This window comes from Budorcas taxicolor, chromosome 16 (assembly GCF_023091745.1).
Source record: "Budorcas taxicolor isolate Tak-1 chromosome 16, Takin1.1, whole genome shotgun sequence".
NCBI lineage: Eukaryota > Metazoa > Chordata > Mammalia > Artiodactyla > Bovidae > Budorcas > Budorcas taxicolor.
The window spans coordinates 65,737,682-65,744,305 of record NC_068925.1 but is presented as its reverse complement, the minus strand read 5'-3'; the positions used below and the strand labels follow the sequence as shown (position 1 = coordinate 65,744,305).

At 43.7% G+C, this 6,624-nt stretch overlaps 1 non-coding gene across 1 annotated transcript; it reads left to right on the top strand.

Moving 5' to 3' along the window:
- The first annotated feature begins 5,497 nt into the window (after nucleotides 1-5,497).
- TRNAG-CCC (transfer RNA glycine (anticodon CCC)) lies at nucleotides 5,498-5,571 on the top strand. Its single transcript has one exon. It is a non-coding gene; the product is annotated as a tRNA-Gly (tRNA).
- Nucleotides 5,572-6,624: the final 1,053 nt, after the last annotated feature.

The following is a 6,624-nucleotide window of genomic DNA, read 5'->3' as shown; positions in this document are numbered from 1 at the left end:
ACTCCCCCAGGCAAGTAGAGTGACCACCTTGTCATCTGCTGCCATATTCCTCTGAGTCTCCCTTCCAACGCCTCGTTTGCAGCCTAGACTTGCCCCACCGCTCCTACCCCAGTCCCCTGGGCAGATCTAGCTTCTGCCAGTTTGCTCTGTCTTTGGCAGTGAACCCGGCCATTTCTAACAATGTTTTGAGCTATAACAATTAACCATCAAGGCCCTGCAAATTTCCACCTACCCACCACTGAAACTTCTTCCTCCCTAAGCTTGTGTACCCTTTACTCCAGTCAAAATCATCTCCCTGTCATTTGCCATTCATGCCCCATGCTTACTGACCTCCCTGATTCACTCCATCCAACTACCCAGCCCGGAAAGGGCTTTCTCCCATTCTATCCCCTTTTCCTGAGGGATTCTTACTAAATATTAAGCCCCCAAACATGACAATCTGTAATCTCCTCCCCATCCTGACTGGAAATGACATCCTTCTCCTCTGAACTCCTCCAGTTCATTATCTGGATTTCCAGTATGGCTTTTATTACATTCTTCCTTCTTGCAAATGTCTAATCTCCCCAAGAATATAAATAAATGGCTTGGGAATAAGATCCATGTCTGATTACTTAGCAAAGCAAAATAGCCAGGGGAGAGGGAAGGAGGGAAAGAGCGACTTGGCTCCATTTCGCAAAATGAGTAACGGTTCACCAAGGATTATAACTGAGCAAGCGCGCACAGTCAAGAGCCTGCTTGCTGCCACCGCTGCTGCTAACTCGCTTCAGCCATGTCCGACTCTGTGCGACCCCATAGACAGCAGCCCATCGGGCTCCCGTCCCTGGGATTCTCCAGGCAAGAATACTGGAGTGGGTTGCCATTTCCTTCTCCAATGCATGAAAGTGAAAAGTGAAAGTGAAGTCGCTCAGTCGTGTCCAACTCTTCGAGACCCCATGGACTGCAGCCCACCAGGCTCCTCCGTCCATGGAATTTTCCAGACAAGAATACTGCAGTGGGGTGCCATTGCCTTCCCCGCAAAAGCCTGCTTAGCATCCTTAATATCATTCCTGAAACATGGGGGATACGGCCCCTGTCCCTATAGACGTTAAGGAAATTCTCTGAGAGTCCCTTAAGTAATAATACAATATTATTCTATATAGCCTCTCTATTTAGAGTTATCTCTTTGCATCTCCCCCTCAACCCCAAATGCATCTGGGAGCCCCCACTCCCCCACCCTAAGGCTTGATGGTTCCTAAAACAGAGTCGGGATAAATTCAGCCACCCAGTTCAGATCCCTGCAGTGGCACCCTCCTTGGCACCTACTAGGTCCACAAGTGTAATAAAAGGCAGCACAGCAGGTTTCCCCGGGGATAGAAAGAAATTTGGGGACCCCAAGAAACACAGAGCCTCCCACCAGCACAAGTAGGAAACCTAGACTGCCAAGAGTGGGTGTTTCTGTTTGTTATTAAAATGGGCAAAGTTAGTTCTTGCACTCTGATAACAGTCAGCCTCTTGCTCCCTGTATGCCAGTCCATTCTGGACATGGAGACTGTTTTGCCGAATGTCTATGACACGGTATGATGGGGGAGAGTTAAGCGCTTTGTGCATGAGTACTTTGCACATGCTTTCCAGCTTTCCTCTTAGGCACTCCAGAGCCTTCATAAAACATGACAACTCTCTCACCAGATCTAGGTACAGGAGGCGGAGAACATTACCAAGTAAAAATCAGCAGAATCCGCCAACCACAGTGTCTGCTCTACCGGCATTTATCCTGCAATATTAGACACCTGAGTGGCTTTTCTGTCTAATATTCCTGTTCAGCTATAAACAGATATAGTGTTGAATCCCAGGCCAGGAGGTCTGAAGGCCCAATGATCTGGAGTCCTAAGATGCTAGACAGACATCAAAATGCCAGGTTTTATGAAGAAGCATCTAACAATGACTAAACATGCTTCAAAGGCTTTCCAGTGGTTAGTCATTCCTCCCTGCTTCTGTGTCTAAGCAATGCACTCCTTTCCCCCTGATGAAGCTATTGGTGCTGAGTGTCCTTTAGAGGCATCAAAGAAGATTCTCTAGTGCCTTACAAATTTGATGGCTTTGATGTTGATGATGAAGCTCTCAAAACTCCATGTGTCTGGGTTGAGATAACATGTGAAGTGAAAGTGAAAGTCGCTCAGTCATCTCTCTGACTCTTTGCCGCTCCATGGACTATACAGTCCATGGAATTCTCCAGGCCAGAATACTGGAGTGGGTAGTCTTTCCCTTGTCCAGGGGATCTTCCTGACCCAGGAATCAAATCAGGGTCTCCTGCATTGCAGGTGGATTCTTTACCAGCTGAGCTACTAGGGAAGCCCTGAGATAACATGGTCAAGCCCTGTCTTTTAGATGCTTTACCTGGAACTGGAGCCCTGGTGTCCTTGTAGTAGGCACCCTGTGGACAGAATACCATCACAGTGTGGACAGTCCTCGTAATTAGAACCCACATCCTTTTCTGACCCAACACAAGTGGCAAATTAACTTTAATGGCTTGGGACAAGAATTGTTCTATTGATTGGCTTTAGAGCATGACAGATCCTCAACGGGAAGAGCAGACAAGGGAGCTGAGCTGTGAGCGCCGTTTATTTATGTATCAATTGAGCCATCAATTATTTATGTATCAGATTCCAGAAGCTAAGGCACTGAAAGCACTGTAAGAATAAAAACAGAAACCAGCTACACAAGTCTGAGAAAACATTATTTTTCTTTCTACTCAGAATAGATTTGTATAATCTTGAGAGTGTAAATGGGCCTAACCTTTATTAAAGCACCATTTGGTAATATCAATATTAAAAACACACTTCCCCTTTGAACAAGTAATGTCACCACTAGGAATCTACCCAGTGGATATACACGGAACACTTCAACGAAACATTATGTCCGAGGATGGTCACTGAAGCATTACTTTGTCATGGTTTTAAAAATACATCAAAATATCCATCAGTAGAGGGACTGGTTAAATAAAAATAGCATATCCGTATAATGGATTAGTTAAAAGAATGAGATGAATCCGTGTGTGTCGATATGGAAAGACTTCCATAACACTTCACTAAGGGAGAAAAAGTCAAGTACAGTACGGTGTGTACAGTGTGATCCCTTATGTGTTCAAATACACACACGTATGTGGAGAGGAGCACATAATTACATTCAGGCATGTGCAGGAAATCATCTTGGGAAATAGTTAGCCACGGTAAACGTTGAGTAAAAGACCTGAGACGGGCTGGAGAAACAGCTTAACAGGGCAGGGTGGCATTTGGGAGACAGATCAGGAATCAGAGTAGGCTTCTTATTTATAGTCTCCATTATTAAAAATACTAATAAACATTCTATTATTTGAAACAGTTTCTAAGTTAGTATCTTCAATAGAAATTGGGTATGTGTCCAAAAAGAGCAAAGGAAAAAAAAAAAAAAGAGGCTCTTGGCCGAGAGATGGATAATGCCCTCAGCCAACTCAGCTAAAGAGGAAGTATTCTGGTCTACAGAGAGGGAGAAGCTGGCCTCTGCAAAAACTGTTAACTGTGTATTAGGGAGGAGGGGGAGTGGAAAGAAGAAGAATTGCCTCATCTTGGTTTTTGATTGAATTTTAATTTTCCACTTATTTCACTTTGGAAAAGGGACTTTGATAAGAGGAACTAGCACTTGCCCAAGAATAGGAGGGAACAAAATGCTGTCCCAACTACCTTGAAAGACTTGGAAGGAACATTCTCATCCCTTCCCCACTCCAATCAGAAGGGTGAAAGAGGTGTTCACAGGGAATGTTGACAAAGAGTAGACGCTGAAGTAGGAGGATTGTAAACCAGCCTCACAGGACCCCCACCGTTCAGAGCTGCTGGTGGCTCCCTTTCTACTGAACAGCATATTCCTTTGTGTTCTTGGCCCTGGGGAAGAGTTGCAGCTTCATCAATCCACTGCACAGTCTGGGCTGCTGTGGCACATGCCACTGTCTACCCAGACAGAGTGATAACAAGACTGAAACTCAGTGGAGCCCATGGCACTGAAAGGCTCACTTGCCACATGACTCTTGTTTGTGATATAGGTGGAGGCTTTCTATGGGCCAAAACCCCTTCCATGGCTTTCGTTACAGAACAAGATCATCCTTATTTATCTGAGTAAAATATCTATGATGTTGGTCTAGATATAAACCCTGTAAAGTAAGCATGACTTGAACATGATTTTCTGCCTGATGAACCACCAGTCCCAGGGTAAGCATAGAATGTTCCCCTCTTGTCACTCCCATCCAGTTATTCATCACCAGGGCAGAAGAAGGTAGACAGCATCATCATAAGCCTCATTGGATAATTTCTAAATGCTGGAGCATCTTCAGGGAAGTAGACTTCCCCCAAGCCAGGTTACTTCAGCTAGTTACCATATAGGGCTAAAAAGGCCAAGGTCATGAGCTGTTTTACCCTGAGCACCAGTTAGCTTTGGTCTGTTTCATGGCCATATTCTGTATCCCTCAACCCAAACATCTGCTTCAAAAATGGATGCCCCTGATGACAAGGGAGACTGGCCCAAAGTAAAACAGATGTCTGAGTTCAAGTTCATCATGCTTCTGGAAAAATGACACAAAGCATAACAAAAATATTAAAATTATATCACCTGTTATTTGTTCCAAAGAAATCAGGAAAAATAACACCAAGCAGACCTCAAAGATCTGCACAACTGCTAGACTGGTCATCAGGAAGAAAATAGCTATTTACTCATAAGAGCTCACTTTTGCTTTAAGAAGAAGGTATCATACTTTAAACCCACTTTTCCCCTAAAATAATTTGAGAAAATTATTTCACTTAGTATATACAGAATGTTCTCCTTGCTTACAGGCATTCCCTTACGGAGGAAACTGAAATCAAGATGAGTTTTATAAGCTTCTATGCCCTTGGTACTCAGTCACTTCAGTTGTGTCCAACTCTTTGTGACTCCAGGTACCGTAGCCTGCCAGCCTCCTCTGTTCATGGGATTTTCCCAGCAAGAATACTGGAATGGACTGCCATGCCCTCCTCCAGGGGATCTTCCCAACCCAGAGATCAAACCCAAGTCTCCTGTGTCTCCTACATTGCAGGCAGATTCTTTACCACTGAGCCACTGGGGCAACCCTCTATGCCCTTTATATCCCTTTAAATATTTTATGTTAAAAAGTAAACTGAGCATTTCAATCATTATTTGATCTGAACATTTTTCATGCTAATTACTTTTTTTGTAAATTGGTATTTCTTCTAATTCCTCTAGTTCTTTCCTCACAAATATGTTCTTTATCCATATACTAAGGATAAAATACCTTCTTTTTTTCAATTGGTTCACAGAACCCAGCACTTATGCTTTTCTACCATTCATAAAAAAAACAAATTTCCAATCTATCTTTCTTCACACTTCTATGTAGGTCCTTGCTTCTGAAGTTCCCAACACAATCCACAAACATAATCAATATCTGAAATACCACATGTGCCAGTACCTGAAACACAGATGAAGACCTAGAACTGGGACTTCCCTGGTAGTCCAGTGGCTAAGACTCTGCATTCCCAATGCAGGGGGGCCCAGGTTCAATCCCTGGTCAGGAAACTAGATCCTACATTTTACAACTAAGATTTCTCATGCTGCAACTAAAGATCTCACATGCTGAAACTAAGAAAAAGCAAAAAAAAAACATCCCACGTGCCACAATTAAAAGATCCTACACACTGCAATGAAGGTCAAGGATCCCACATGCCACCACTAGGACCCAATGCAGTCAAATCAATACATACATATCTCACACTCTCACCTTGACCCAGATTTAACATTGAGGGCCATCTTACATAACTTGAAATCTGAGCACATCTACAACTGCAAGCTCTCTGGTCTCAAGATAATAATAGACTCAGTTCAGTTTAGTCGCTCAGTCATGTCCGACTCTTTGCGACCCCATGGACTGCAGCATGCCAGGGCTCCCTGTCCACCACCAACTCCCGGAGTTTACTCAAACTCATGTCCATTGATTCGGTGATGCCATCCAACCATCTCATACTCTGTCATCCCCTTCTCCTCCTGCCTTCAATCTTTCCCAGCATCAGGGTCTTTTCTAATGAGTCAGTTCTTCACAGCAGGTGGCCAAAGTATTGGAGTTTCAGCTTCAACATCAGTCCCTCCAATGAACACTCAGGACTGATTTCCTTTAGGATGGACTGGCTGGATCTCCTTGCAGTCCAAGGGACTCTCAAGAGTCTTCTCCACAGTTCAAAAGCATCAATTCGTCAACACTCAGCTTTCTTTATAGTCCAACTCTCACATCCATATATGACTACTGGAAAAACCATAGCTTTGACTGGATGGACCTTTGTTAGCAAAGTAATGTCTCTGCTTTCTAATATGCTGTCAAGGTTGGTCATAACTTTTCTTCCAAGGAGCAAGTGTCTTTTAATTTCATGGCTGCAGTCACCATCTGCAGTGATTTGGGAGCCCAAAAAAATAAAGTCTGTCACTGTTTCCCCATCTATTTGCCATGAAGATTGCAATACTACAAATAAAATTCACCATTTTTAATCCCTGATCCCAGAAAAACAGGCAGCTACACTGCTCCCTTATGGTAGGAATCTGTCCTCTGAGGAAGAGGGAGTCTTGCTTTCTCTATTTTCT